The sequence below is a fragment of the Lactuca saligna genome, chromosome 8 (genome assembly GCF_052625555.1).
Source record: "Lactuca saligna cultivar CGN05327 chromosome 8, ASM5262555v1, whole genome shotgun sequence".
Taxonomy (NCBI): Eukaryota; Viridiplantae; Streptophyta; class Magnoliopsida; order Asterales; family Asteraceae; genus Lactuca; species Lactuca saligna.
The window spans coordinates 60,532,065-60,548,531 of NC_136424.1; the positions used below are offsets into that span (position 1 = coordinate 60,532,065).

Sequence of the window (16,467 nt, forward strand, 5' to 3'; positions counted from 1 at the left end):
GTCCAGTCCATGCTCCAACCGTCGGGTAGACGGGTGGTGAATGGTTCATCATGGTTTGCGCCAATGGTGGTAGTAGCGTTGTGCAACTCTGTCCACCAGTCGTCTGGAACGATGTAGGTGTTACAAATGACGGTGAAAGGTTGAAAATATGGCTTGATGGAGGTGCAGTTGAGTGAACTGTTCGCGCCTGTTGCAGCGGCGGTGCAAAGAATGGCGGCATCTGAAGCTGTGTAGGCGAAAGTAGCTCCACCGGAGTTGTTCCTTGCTAAGAAAACAACGGTTGCGAAATATTTCTGGCGGCTGTTGTAGAACTTCCTTCGCCCAAAACTGGCCTGTTGGTCGATTAAGGCGGTGGCATTTCGTCCAATGTCGTCATGGGACATATGGGACTAATTGGTCGTCCCTCACTACTGTTGGACACCATTGATGCTTGCTTTCGTTCTTTTGTTTGTGTTCTTCGTCTCACAAACGGATGGCGCCAAATGATGGAACCTTGTCCCAGATGAGACCTTGCTTCTAACTCTGGGATGAGATCTTCTTGGTTGCCTGATTATAACTGCAAGATCACAAAGAACAAGGTCCTTCAGCCGCTTCCCGGGAGGGGTTCCCGGGAGAACGCTCCGACGGTCAAGTTAAGATGACTTTAGGGTTTGTGTTTGTTCTCTCAAGATCGGTCAGAGAGCTTACCTGGCTGGTCTTGTGTGCACATCCTTTTATACCTAGCGCTCCTGCCTGGTCCTTACCAGACAGGATCACTTATGGAGGAGACAAGATCAGAGGCGTTGATTAGAGGGTCGTGCACCCTCAACCGCTAGAGCGCTCTCATTAGATCCGATGGTAATGCTCTGATTTTGCCCTTTGTCTCCTGACCGTATCTTTTGTCTTGGAGCAAGGAGCATTACTTGGCGGGCGCGAGCCTTCCGCCTGTCCATTTCGCTCCCGGGGGCACCAGCGGGCTGCTGAGCCTGCTGGGCTGAGCCTGGCTGGTGTGCTCGGCTCTAGGGCTTGGACGCGGTTCTGCTGTGCTGCCCTATGCACACCATCACCGACCTTAACTAGGTCTCTAACATATACCATCCTAACTACCAGGATACAAACATAGCAAAGCAATAACATACAACGATACCTGGATTACAATCCGATAAAGGGCCGACCTTGGTGCCATAGACCCTGTCGAGATAGTGAGGATAACTCACCTGCAACCACCGACTGAAAAGAATAAGATCACGCTACTCCAACCTCCGACATGAACTCCACCACTGATCAATACTAAAAGACTGAACTCAATAAATACCCATAATTACCAAATTACCCCTGGGAGTCAACTGGTCAACTCTTGGTCAAAGTCAAAGCCTCCTGAATGAATCTACTCGCCGAGTCAGCCCTCTGAGTCGTCGAATCCCCATGCTCTGAAACTTACATAACACGACTCAACTCGCCGAGTCGCCCCAAGACTCGCCGAGTCCCACAACTCTCAGTCTAACCGTACTCAAGTCACTGAGTCATCCCCTGACTCACTGATTCACAACATAACCAGAAAAGGTTAGGACCTCACAACCAGACTCGCCGAGTCCAAGAACAGACTCGCTGAGTCCAAGGTTATCTTCAACCAACTCGCCGAGTCGTTCTTCCAACTCATCGAGTTTCTGGCTATCTTCATGCAACTCGCCGAGTACACCCATGCGACTCGCCGAGTACCACTAGCTCTTAACCCATACCGAGGCTTTCTAAGCCATGCAGGGTCTCAAATCCATAGATCTACTCTTATACAAGCCATCCATCACGTAAAGTGGTAAACTTTACGTGAATCCAAGGAGATCTAAGCATAGTACACTCTTGGCTAAGGTTTGGGACTAAAATGCTTCATCAACATCTCTTGAACAGGGACTTTATGCTCTTTTGGATCATCACTACACTAGATCTGAGGTAGCAATCTCAGATCCAACCTCCAAACTCAAGATAGCACTAGATACATTCCCAAAAATCCCACAAATGATAGATCTAGATGAATACCAGCTCAAGCAACGAATCATTACCTCCAAAGAAGACTTCAACAGAAGAATAAGCCAAAACCTTGCAAAGCCCGTTACCCCAAGCCTCTTAATCTTCAAAGATCTCTTCAACAACACTCCTTCAAGATCCAAATGCTCTCTAATTCTCTCTCAAATGAATATTAGGGTTTCTGGACTCCAAGGGAGAGCAAAGAGGCTGGGGAGAGGGTATTATGTTCTTTATATAGGGCTCAATCCCTTGAATTATGGTTTTCTCCACACAGCACCAACTCGCCGAGTCCAGCCACCGACTCGCCGAGTTGGCCACTTAACACGCGACCAGAATCGCGACCGTACTCGCCGAGTCCACCTATGCAGTCATCGAGTTGACCATTCACATTTTCCACTTTGAATCCTAAACTTTCACTCCTGAACTCGGGATGTTACAATTCTCCCCCACTTAAATTAGGCTTCACCCTCGAAGCCCGCGGCAACACAATTCCAGAAACTACTCTCGCAATGCACCACCTAGCATTAACCAGACCAGGTTTCCTCAAAACACAACCACCGAAACCCAAAACCTAACTCTGCCCCTGCGATGTCCTGACCACCGCTTCATCCTCTAATAACCACACTTATCAACCGAGTATCACTCCATGATACTTCACTCGTTCCAGATCACAACAATCACTTGACTCGTACGAGCTAATATAACTCTGAACCAACGGGATCCCGACACGGTACCACACTGCCATCACTTTTCTCGACAGACATATCTTTCACCGAATTCACAGCTGAGACTCATCCTGCTCCTTTCCTGAGTCCAACTCTATCCCTTTCATGCTGACAGTATGACACATCCTTCAGCTTCAGAGCAACTCTCATGAGTTCTCCTCCGCAATCAAATACACCTGATGAACTGGCTCTAGCATCCTCAGGTTGGGAAAAACCGACACACTGACGACACCTCCAAACATCCCCCATGATGAATTACCACTACATACATAATTCATTGATCAAAATCAAACTGGGAATCCAAGACTCCATCCTTGCATCCCTTTCGAGCCTCTTTGGCTCTACACCCTCGGAATTCCTTCCGTGACCTCAGCAGACATCCAACCCGGATGTGCTTGCATACCACTGGTATCATCACAGTGCTCAACAACCATAATTGAAACAACTTAAACATACCTCCGTGCTACTGTTTTCACTTCCGTGAACTTACACTCACTCTCGGAGCTACATACCTTTCCCTTTCCTTATCCAAGGAAATTTACTTGGCCGCCTTGTCACTACAACAAGTGCCACGGTGCTTGCCCATCGCTACACCATTCCCTTATAGCATAACCGTTATCCCATGCACCACACATGCTCTGAATCTGCTCGCAAGGACTCTCGAGTCCATGCACCACCTTCCACTAATCATGATCAATACCCGGGGCCAGACCTTCCGATGCTATCACATCGTAACATACTCATTCCATCTCCTCATACAGATCTATCAACACATGCGGAGTCTTCAGCATGACTGGACTGCCTTACCAGGCCTTCTGCCAATCTAGACCACTCTCAGAACCTTCAGCATGTATGAACCACCCTCCAGGGCCTTCAACCTATCTGGACCGTCCTCCGAGCCTTCGGCCTGACTGGTACGCCCACCGGCCTTCAGTCTATCCGGACCGCTCAACTAGCATTCATCATCCTGAATTATCCCTCCTGGAAAACTTTCCCATGCATGTTGTTCTAGCCCTCTAGGGGCTCCGAACTCTAACTCCATCCTACATACTCAATCTCGGCCTGATCCTAGGCCTTCCATAATCAATCGCCCTTTTTCTGAAACCCTTGGTCTGTATCCCACCCCGTTTGCTTGTCACTTATTCATACCAGCCTACGCTCTTGGCTGATAGAACTGCTGCTGAATCCCAAACAGCTAATCAACCTCTCATGCTTGTCGATCTTCCAGAGAATTTTCCAATTCTCCCCACTTAGAGCACTTACTATCCTCCACCGGTCGCCATAACCAACCTCCCTTAACAACCCTTCACAACAGATTCCCTTACACGCGAACTGACTCCCACTAGAACGAGCAACCTTCACAAAATCACATATCAACACTGATCATCTCGGACTCGAAAGAAACCCGTCCTTCAGCTAACCACTCCTCAGACTGCAGATGCTACCCGACATTCATACCAAAGGCCTGATTTCCCACTAATAACCCCCATGGGTGATAACCAACAAAACTGCCAATACCAAAACCCTTAATCGAACCATAACCCTCAAGGAACAACCGAATACAATATCAAAATCACACAACGAGACTAGCAGATATACAATACTCCATAATAATCATAAGATAACAAAATATCAAGAAGGAAACATACCCGCAGCTGCATCCGTCACTGCCCTGACCTCCTCTGTTGTAAGCTGAAAAGTATGACCCTGAGACCTTGGGGGCTCCGCTCCACCCTGACCTCCACCCATAATCCTCAAAGTGGTCGGTGCTGGAGCCTGCACCGGTCCTGCAGCAAGCTGTGAACAGTTGACACTCAAGTGTCCAACCTGATGGCAGTGATAACAAATCCTCAAATCCTGAACCGGGGCTGACTGATGGTAATCCCTCGCATAATGCCCCTCTCTCCCGCACTTGCGGCACGCACCACCCGACCTACAAACTCTAGTGTAACCCCTCCTACACTTCCCACAAGTGCGGCTGCTCTGACCTCCCAATCTAGAATCAACGGTCTTGGACCGTTTCAACACTGGCTGCGACTGCACCGGAGCCTACCTCTGCTCTCGCAACTGCAACTCAATCTCCAACTCACGCCGCCTGGCGGCCTCCTGCAACTCTAACAAGGTCTCGCACCTCTGTGTAGACATAAACTGCCTGATATCCCTCTTGAGCATACTCAGATATCGGGACATCTGAGCCCGTTCTGAAGCAAACTCAGGGCAAAACAGCACCCTCTCAGTGAACATCCGGGTGATCTCCGTCACCGACTCCGAATCCTGATTCAGCTCCAAGAACTCCTGAGCCAACCTATCTCTCTCTCTCTCTCTCTCTCTCTCTCTCTCTCTCTCTCTCTTTCTCAACCCGTGGAACGTAACGAGTGCTAAACATCTCCTAGAACTAATCCCAAGAAACCGTAGCCCTCTGCGCATCCGAATATGACCCCGTGGTCAATCTTCACCAATCCTTCGCCCCGAGCCTCAACAGGTTCAGAGCATACCTCACTCTCTGATCAGCAGGGCATGAACACGTGAAGAAAAACCCTTGCACATCTGACAACCATCACATAGGAACAATCGGGTCCTGAACTCCATCGAAGGTAGGAGGCTTCGTATTATCGAAGTCCCGATACTGAAAACCTCTACCGGCACCTCCCCCTGCCGCTGTTACAGCCGCTGTAGCTGCCACGACAGTCGTCTCCGTAAGAGCTGCATAACGCTCATCAAAATACTCAACTATAGCAGTCTTGATCGGCCCAAACAGTTCTGACAACTCATCCTGAAACATCGCAACTACCTTATCATGCAGGATCTCATGAATCCTAGCATCCAACTCGTCTGTGCTCATCTAACTAATAACCTCGGGCGGTACTGACCCACCTTGACCGCCCTCTACTACTCCCGATCCCGATCCCGATCCCGATCCTCTCTCAGCATGCCTCGTAACCACCATACTGAAAATATTGCAAAACATCAGGCGCTCTCCCAGAACCCCGGGAACCAACTCCCAACCCCACCCTAGAGGTTGTGGCTTCCTTGATACGCGTATGGTTCCTATGCTTTCAGTAGTACGGGCCCATACTACCTTCCACACCTACCTATATTTATATCAAGTATCACCACAACACCCTAGTGGTGATCATACATAACAAGCACTTAACCCTCACTCCTAGAGGAATGCTGGAAATCTCATATAGAAAGAAACCCTAGGCTAGCAGGCATCATAAATCAGGCAACTCTATCATGCAATTCCTGAAGATCCCTAGCCTAGTACTAGCATGCTGTTCTATCACATCACATAAACAAATAACTTGTATGGTATTTTGGGGTTACTTACTGGCTCCGGCTGATCGTACCTCCGCGTCCTCCTTAACTCATTTTTGAAAACCATTTTAAATTCCCTTTTGAAAACTCTCCTTGATTTGAGACTGGATTCACACGAATGTTCCTCCAATTCACTCAAACCAAGGCTCTGATACCAACTTGTAACACTCTAAAATCCAAGCCAATTTAAACTTTTCAAAAACCACCCAATTACATTAAGTTATTACAAAAAGGTTTTTAATACATTTATTATCAGAGTATTCCCATAACCATATCATAAAACAAGAACATGAGGAGTGGTACGATCACGCATTTTCCTTGCCACGGTCTCCTGAAGTACCTGAAAAACATTAAACCACAACTGTAAGCCTGAAAGCTTAGTGAGATACCCCCAAAATACCAACCATATATACCATACACATAAAATTCCATATCATAACAGAACATAGAACAACCATATCAATCCCTGGAATTAGGGTTTTCTACACACAGCACCAACTCGCCGAGTCCAGCCACCGACTCGCGGAGTTGGCCACTTAACACGCGACCCTACTCGCCGAGTCCACCCATGGACTCGCCAAGTTGACCATTCACATTTTCCACTTTGAATCCTGAAATTTCACTCCTGAACTCGGGATGTTAAATGCAAAGGTATGTCTATCGTCTTTGCAAGTTGAATGTCAACTTTGGGGAAGATTTGGCTATCGACATTGTTCTCCACTCCTTGCCCTCATGCTACAACCAATTTAGGATGACCTACCACATGAACAAGGAAGAGGTCACCCTAAGCAAGCTCCAAGGGCTCCTAAGGACTGCTGAGAGCAACCTTAAGGACAAGTCTGTTGCACCATCTCTCAATCCGACTGCTGCTCCTGTTTTGGCTATTAGGCAGGGAAGGGGCAAGAAGAGGAAGGCTTCTTCGAAGAACCAACGCAATGGAAAGTCCCAAGATGGTTCCTCTTCTAGTGGGACCAAGGTTGATCTTGCTAAGCCAAACCCTAACCCAAAGGAGGTAGAGTGCCATCATTGCCACAAAATAGGGCATTAGAAGAGAAGCTGCCCGGAATATCTGGAAGCCATCAAGGATGGGAAGATCAAGCCATCTTTCGCAGGTATTTACACGATTAAATCTAATGATTCATCTCATGCTATTTCTTGGGTTCTTGATACAGGGTGTAGTTACCACATTTGATCTGATTTGCAGGGACTAGGAAGAAATATAGATGCGGAGCTTGGAAGAATAAATCTAATCATGGGGAACAGAAGATCGTTGCATGTGACCATGATTGGAGTGCATTCTTTAGTGCTTAGTAATGGATTGAATTTAGATTTAAATAATTGTTGCTACTCGCCAGATATGGCAAGAAACATCATTTCTTTTCATGGTTTATTTAGACAAGGATTTAGATATTCGTTTAATAATGAGAATGGTTCTATTTATGCTTATCTAAATGGTGTTTTATACTTTGAAGCAATGCCTTGTAATGGAATTTATGAAACTGTTATGATTGTAGATAACCTAGGAAATGATGTATTGTGTGTGGATTCTTCCAATAGTATGGATAAAGCATCCTTGTGGCATTGTCGTCTTGGACATGTCAACAAGAAGCGCATAGCCCAACTCCAAAAGGATGGAGTGTTGGATTCATTCGACTTTAGGGAAGATGACACGTGCGAATCTTGTTTACTTGGAAAGATGACCAAGTCACCCTTCACTGTCACTTGTGAGAGCGGTGATGGTTTATTGGATCTCATACACACTGACATGTGTGGGCCCTTTAGATCCACCAGAAAGGATGGGAACCGCTTCTACGTGACTTTCACTGATGATTATAGTAGATATGGGTATATTTACTTAATCAACCACAAGTCAGAAACATTTGAAAAGTTCAAAGAGTTCAAACATGAAGTGGAGAATCAATTGGGCAGGAAAATCAAGATGCTTCGATCCGATCGAGGAGGAGAGTACCTAAGTCTTGAATTCCAAGACTATCTCAAGGAATGCGGAATAGTTTCGCAATTGACGCAACCTAGGACACCACAGCTGAATGGTGTGGCAGAAAGGCGAAATCGAACCCTGTTGGACATGGTTCGTTCTATGATGAGTCGTGCTTCACTACCTATCTCATTCTGGGGGTCTGCCTTAGAGACTACCGCCCATATCCTTAACCGAGTCCCTTGAAAGAAGGTTGACAAAACACCTCACGAGATATGGACAGGGAAAGCTCCCCCGTTGGCACATATAAAGGTTTGGGGCTGTGAAGTTTTCGTAAGACGAGAGACTCACGACAAGCTCGAACCTCGTAGTGAGCGGTGTATTTTAATCGGCTACCCACAGGGATCCTTTGGATATCTCTTCTATAGACCGAGTGACAATGTTGTCTTCGTTGCAAGGAGAGGGGTTTTCCGAGAGCAAGAACTTATAAGCCAAGTGGACAGTGGGAGGCAAATCGATCTTGAAGAGATTCAAGAGTCGAACGATGAAGGAACCTCTAACGCTGGCACTCAACCCATGGAATAAACTCCGGTTGAACCGATTGACGAGTCCTTACCTCTTAGACGTTCCGAAAGAGTTAGAGTTCAACCCCAGTTTTATTGTTTTCATATTACTACCAAAGGGGACACGTATATTAGTGATGGTACACTAATAAATCTAGATGAACCTAATAGCTATAAGGAAGCCATGGTAGGCCCAGAGTCTGCAAAATGGAAACAGGTGATGGACAGCGAGATTCAGTCCATGTATGACAACCAAGTTTGGAATTTGGTTGACAATGTGCCCGGACATAAGACGGTTGGGTGCAAATGGATCTTCAAGAAGAAGACCGACATGGATGGGAATGTGCACACGGATAAAGCAAGATTGGTGGCAAAGGGCTTTACTCAAACTCCCGGAGTTGACTATGATGAGACCTTCTCACCAGTTGCTAAGATAAAATCTACTAGGGTGATGCTAGCCATTGCTGCATTTCATGATTATGAGATATGGTAGATGGATGTCAAGACCGCTTTCCTTAATGGGAAGTTGGCTGAGGATATTTACATGGCTCAACCAGAGGGTTTTGTCGATCCGAACCATCCTAATAGAGTGTGCAAGCTTGAGAAGTCCATTTATGGACTTACGCAAGCATCTCGCAGATGGAACGTTTTCTTTGATGAGAAAGTCAAAGAGTTTGGATTTGTACAAAGTGAAGATGAATCATGTGTATATGTCAAGGCCAGTGGGAGTATAGTTAGCTTCCTCGTTTTGTATGTCGATGACATACTGCTCATAGGAAACGACATCCCAACTTTGTAGGAAGTTAAGTTCTGGCTCGGGAAGTGCTTCGCTATGAAGGACCTCGGAGAGGCTTCCTATATTTTGGGAATAAGGATAGTGAGAGAAAGAAGTAAGAAACTAATAGGACTTAGTCAGAATACTTACTTGGATAAGGTACTAAAACGTTTTAGTATGGAGAACTCGAAGAAGGGAGAACTACCGATACAGAGTAATGCCAAATTGAGTAAGACTCAAAGTCCGAGTACCGAAGCTGAGATAGCTGAGATGAGCCGAGTACCCTACGAATCCGCAGTTGGCTCAATCATGTATGTTATGACTTGTACTCGCCCTGATGTGGACTTTTCTTTGATCATGGTCAATAGATATCAAGGGAATTTTGGCAGAGCTCAGTGGATTGCGGTCAAGAATATACTTAAGTACCTTCGGAGGACCAAAGAATGGTTCTTAGTCCTCGGAGGGAGTGATGACTTAAAGGTGCGAGGGTATAGTGACGCCAGCTTCCAGACCGACAAGGACAACTACCGTTCGCAGTCGGGCTGGGTCTTTACCCTGAATGGAGGAGTAGTGACTTGGAAAAGTTCCAAACAAGAAACCGTAGCTGATTCAACATGCGAATCAGAGTACATTGTAGCGAGCAAAGCGTCAAAGGAGGCGATGTGGTTGAAGAACTTCATTGGTGATCTTGGAGTTGTGCCTGCCATAAAGCAGCCTATGGAAATTTTCTGTGATAATGAGGGAGCGGTTGCCTTAACCAAGGAACCGAGGGATCATGGAAGATCTCGGCATATCGACAGAAAATATCACTTTATTAGACATCGAGTAGAAGAAGGACACCTCGTAGTGAAGAGAGTATCGTCAGATGATAACCCAGCAAATCTGCTTACGAAGGGACTGAGTAGGGTTAAGCATTTGCAGCACGCTAGGAACATTGGGCTGAAAGACGATATTAGTTTAGATTAGATAGTTGGAAAACATGTAATAGATAAATGTAATTGACATTTGATGATTAAATAAAAGAGTATTATTTATGAGTAAAGTTGTTGTCTTATGTTGATTGTTTAACTATTGTTTCACTTTACATGTTTTGACTTCCTGAATAATTGAGTTATTAAGAATAATCGAATTATTCGAATGGTCCACAATCGTTCATATGTTGGAAGTAGGTATGAATGAAGATTGTCATGAATTGGTGTGTAGATTGTCTAAGAGGGTATTAGATATAGCAAAAGGTTGTTGCAACATTCATGAGTGCTTATGAACAAGTTTTGAGCATTGGAATAAACCCATGCTTGTTGGAATCACTTTATGGAATGTGACACAAGTGATCGCAAGACGATAATATCATATGGTCTTAAAACCAAGATATATGGTTTATTGTTTATTAATTGGTTGTGCATTGACAATGCGAAACCGCATCAGTAAATTGATGTCATAAAATGCATTATTGTGTATAGTTGATTAGTAAGTAGTAAATGCATATAAGTCGAAGTTTATCTGTTACTTTTATCCTAAGAGAACAAAAGCGATATCACGGCCGCTCGATGATTTGATTTGACTTATGTGCCGGGCCCGGTCAGAACTGAATTAATGTGTTCAACTAAGTTCTATGTCAAATGAATCTGAGATCAAGAAACCAATTGCTAGATAATAAGTTCCATGAGATTGTCTGCATAATATCTAAATAGAGGACTGTACGATCCCTTATCTAAAGGACAGGAGACTGATAAGATCAGAGTTGACAGCGTCTTTGAGAGCTACGATTGCTAATCGGTTTGTGTTTGCATATATAGTTACTAGACTTATTCAAGTGGGAGACTATTGGATTAGTGTCTAAGGTTATAACTATATTTGGTAAGTACTTGACCCGGTTGTGCATGGTCCTTTTGGGTTGCCTTCACCATAGCAACTTAACAGGATGATTTGTTAAGAGAGAAGAGATATTATTGTTAATATATTATGAGAATAATATATTAAAGAAATAATATTGTTATTTGATTAATATAAGTCATATATTAATTAAGAATTAATTTGATGACTTAAAGAGGTTAATTGAATAAAGGGGCATAAAATGTCAAATGTGATAGTTGTGTTTTGGGCTATGTATCCTTATGGATATGAGGGTGGACGAAATTTAGGGTTTGGGAACCTTAAAATCGTCCAAGCCTAGTATCTAGGAGGATCTTGGATTGCTTAGGGCCTAAGTTATTCAATTAGGGTTTAAGGTGAAACCCTAGTAGCTCATAGTATAAATAAATCCCTAGGGTGAGGGAAATCGACACTCATGCAAGGCAAGGAACCTTAGGGCCAATTTATCACCCTCCTCTCTCTCTCTCTCTCTCTCAAGATCATCTTCTTGCTAGTTGGTGTTTGTAAGCCATTAGAGGAGTGACAATTGTGACTCTAAGCTCCAAGAAGAAGAAGTATCAAGCAAGTAATCCAAGGTATTGTTCTAGATCCAATTTCATATGATTAGATTCAATTGTTTACATTAGATCTAGTATTGTAAGTCTTGGATTCAATGCATGTTCAATTAGAGAAACCTAGATCCAAGCAATTAGGGTTTGCATGTGCACATAGGAAAGTTCTTATGGCTCAAACCCATCATAAGAGTCATTAAAAATATGAAAATAACGTTTATTTTATCAGTTAAATAATGGCATAAAAATAGTTCCATTAAAACCTACTAGTGTTTTAGTGGCATAATCAAAAAGTGTCACTAAACCCAATAAGGTTGCAGCGACACAATTAGAAAGTGCCACTAAAGGCCTTTAGTGGCACTTTTTTTTGTGCCGCTAATTGCCCAGAGGGTCTTTACTAGCACTTTTTCGGCTTTTAGTGGCACTTTTTCTATGCCACTAAATGTCGTTTTATTTTTAGTGTCACTCTATCCTTTCATAAAGAAAATTTCACATTTTAGGGTTTCACAAACACAAACAATTGGTTTTCCATCTGGGTTTGATTTTGGGTTGGGGATTAATTTAGGGCTAACATTTTGGTTTCAATTAGGTTCTATGGTTTTGATTTTGGGTTTAGATATTGGTGTTACTTATTGGCTTCTGGCTTTTACATGATCAGCTGATCGCCACTTCTCCTTTACCTGGGTTCCACACGTAAACCCATGTTTATACATCTCCATCAAAATCTTGATAATAGGTAAAAACGGAGTGATCTTGAGGTACAATCTACTAATGCACAAGGTACAAGTCTATTGGAATCTTCGACCCACACTCAAAAGCTGAGAGGGGTGAGGTGAAGATTTTTTTTGTACAAATGGATTGTCCACAGAAGCATTTTCGACGCAAATTAAGATGTAACTGATAAGAGGTCAAATAGCATGTTTTGGTCCGCTAAAAAATCATTGATTATGAGGATGACATCATCAATGTGTAAACAACTCCCTTTATATTGAAAATGTGAAGTGATATTATATTTCTTCATCTTTGTTTTGATTGGAAATATCTTGGAAACTCTCTCTCTCTCTCTCTTTCTCTCTCTCTCTCTCACTATATATATATATATATATATATATATATATATATATATATATATATATATATATATATATATATATATATATATATATTTAGGTTCATTTGAGATCATGCTAATTTTGTGAGACCGTGGGACCAAATCTAAAAATAATTTTAAAATACAAAATAAAAGGAAAAATGCAAAATAAAAGGAAAAATCCAAAAATTCTCTTTTTAATTATTATTTTCGGAACTTTAATTACCTAAAAAGAAATAAAAAGGAAATAAAATTACCGTTATTTTTTTTGAAAAATACGTGAAATATTCTAATAGAATATTATACTGTAAATATTGTAATGTGATTTTTAGAATATTATAATATTCTACTAGATTTGTCAGATATGTAGAATATTCTAATATTCTAGTAGAATATGTAAAAAAATATATTTTTTATTATTTTTTATTTTTTTAATTATTTTTTGGAAAATATAAATTTTGAAAATAATATTTGAAAGTTTTTTTCGAAAATTTTCAATTATTTTTGTATTTTAAAAATGTTTTTTATCTACTAAATGAGTGGCTAGGATTACGTCTCACGATCTCACAAAATTAGGTCGTCTCACATGAATCTAACCCTATATATATATATATATATATATATATATATATATATATATATATATATATATATATATATATATATATATATATATATATATATATATATATATATATATATATATATATATATATATATATATATATATATATACTTCGTTCAATGGAGGTGCAAAAACCACATATATTGTTTCTTAACAAATCATCAATGTGAAAACAACTTTATATTGAAAATATCTCGTGGTAAGAAATTTCTTGAGGTTTTCATCAGTTGGAAATTTCTTGAAAACTAATTCTCATGTGTGTATATAGATCAATTTATTGAGGTGCTCAAAGTACACATATTCTATCTCTTCCTTTCTCTCTGTGTAGTTCATTTCATTGAAGTCCTCAAACCACATACATTCTGTCTCAGCAATCAACACACATCTATGGCATCATCTTCTTCTCCTTCTGCTCCGACCTTTTCTTACCATGTTTTTATCAACTTTAGAGGAGAAGATACTCGTAATAATTTTGTGGGTCATCTGTACTCGGATTTTGAACAAAAAGGAATCCATACTTACAAGGACGATGAAAAGCTTCCGCGAGGTGCATCAATCGGTCCAGCCCTTATTAAGGCTATCGAAGCATCACAGGTTGCAGTAATAGTGTTCTCTGAAAACTATGCAGATTCTTCATGGTGCTTAGATGAACTTGTACATATCATGGAATGCAAGGATAAGAGACACAAAATCGTGGTTCCCATATTTTATGGCGTGAAGCCCTCTGAATCGAGAAAACAAAAAAGGAAATACGGAGAAGCATTTGCCAAACATGAGTTGGAGAACAAGAAAAAACTTAAATCTTGGGGACAATCATTTTTGGAAAACTCTTTTGGATGGCTCTTTGCACCACTAGAACTGAATCGGAAATACACGGAAGAAACTGTCAACCATGAGTTGGAGAACCAGACCAATGTTGAATCATGGAAAAATGTTGTTGTGGATGCAAGTAACATTGCTGGATGGGAATTCAATGACAATGCCAACACGTAAGTTGATTCTTTGTTTTTGCATATTTTACGATTCGGGCATGTGTGCTCTCAAAGGCATTTATACTTGTACCTTATAGGTTTCTTATTTACAAATGTTTCGATTATTCTTGACGATGTTGATAAACAGAGGATTTGAGTGGATTGCATAATATTTATGGTAAGTTAAAAGCTATCCGATATCCATGTGATGGCAACGAGAGTTATGTAGGATTACGAGATCAGTTAATGTGATCTGGTTGTAATTAGGGTCATGGACAAGCTCAAAATAAGTTAATGGTGGACTTCATTGAGTTCTAATTCTAATTCTAATTCTGTACTTAATGTCTCACCTTAACTTACACTATAGTGACAGTATCATTTTACTTTACTTTTTTCTATTTGAAAATATTTGAGCATTTGTTAATTATCTTTGTATATTCAATGTGTAGAAATGAATCAACGTTTATCAAAAGAATCGTTGAGAATATTTCACTGATGCTGCATCCAATAACTCCAAAAGTGAATAACAACCTAGTTGGAATAGTGGCTCGCATGCAAGATTTTAAATCAAAGCTACAGATTAGATCATGTGGTGTTCTCATGATTGGAATATGGGGTGGCGGGGGTGGTGGTAAGACTACTCTTGCATCTTATGTTTATAGTGAATTTACTAGAGATTTTGTTGGTTGCTGCTTTGTGGAAAATATTTGAGAGAAATCTAGTAAGAATGGTTTGGAACAATTGCAAGGGAAAATTCTCTCCGATGTTTTGAAACCAAATCAAGAGCAGGTAGGGGGAGTTAAGGAAGGAAAGCACATGATAAAGGATAGGTTATGCCATAGAAAGGTGTTGATTGTTCTTGATGATGTTGATCACCTTGAACAACTAGAAGCATTAGCCGGATCACATGATTGGTTCGGTGAAGGAAGTTTAGTAATAATCACAACAAGAGATGAACATTTATTAAATGTTCACAAAGTCGACTTGATACACAAAGTTAGTTTGTTAAATAAGGATGAGTCCATGGAGCTCTTCTGCAAGCACGCACCCCGGGGTGATAGACGTATTGAAGATTGTGAGGTGCTTTCAAATGCCGTGGTTTCTTATGCTGGAGGGCTCCCATTAGCACTAAGAGTTCTCAGTTGTTTTCTATGTGACAAAGATATGAATCAGTGGAGGAGCGCAATAGCCAGACTGAAAGAGATCCCAGAGACTGGTATTCTGGGAAAGCTAAAAGTCAGCTTTGATGGACTTGAACTGTTTGAGCAAGACTTGTTTCTTGATATAGCATGTTTTTTTAGGTGGGAGAAGAAAGCTACGGCAATGGAGATTCTTGATGCTTGTGGTTTTCATCCTGTTATAGGAATAGAGGTGTTGAGACAAAAGGCTCTCATAACTATTTCAGAAGATGGAAGATTTGATATGCATGATCTGGTGCAAGAAATGGGACACTACATTGTTAGAGGTGAACACCCTAACAATCCTGAAAAATATAGTAGGATTTGCAAGAATGAAGATGTTTTTAGAATATGTGCTATGGATGCAATGATGGTAATGGTTAAGCTAAGCTTTGCATGATATATTATGTATGTATAAACAGACACTTTTTAATCAATCCTAACACTATTTTGTTCCTCAATCATAGGTAAGTGACAAGATCGAAGCAATAAAAATGGATTTCTGGATTCAACGAGTAGAAGAACAAGAACAAAATCTTCATTCGGTTGCTGCATACATGAAGAATCTTCGGTATATGGATTGGAGATACGAACCTGCAAAATTATTGTTTAATGACCTTCCACTAAGGGCGCTTTGCTGTCTTATATTGTGCGAAGGCTTGCAAAAACAACTTTGGGAGGGTTGTAAGGTAATTTGTATATATTATCACTTTATCTAAATAACAGATGAAAACAAAGTAGATGATGAATTATATACATGACTAATCCAGAGTGTAAATATGAAGTATCTATAGTATTGAAAAACATGAATCTTTAATCTGTGAATGTCCTTTGTCTTAATAATTATAAAACTTTCAAAATA

At 41.4% G+C, this 16,467-nt stretch overlaps 1 pseudogene; it reads left to right on the forward strand.

Annotated features, from left to right (window-relative positions):
• Positions 1-527: 527 nt before the first annotated feature.
• On the forward strand, positions 528-16,335 carry LOC145009680 (disease resistance protein RUN1-like; annotated as a pseudogene).
• The last annotated feature ends 132 nt before the right edge of the window (positions 16,336-16,467 follow it).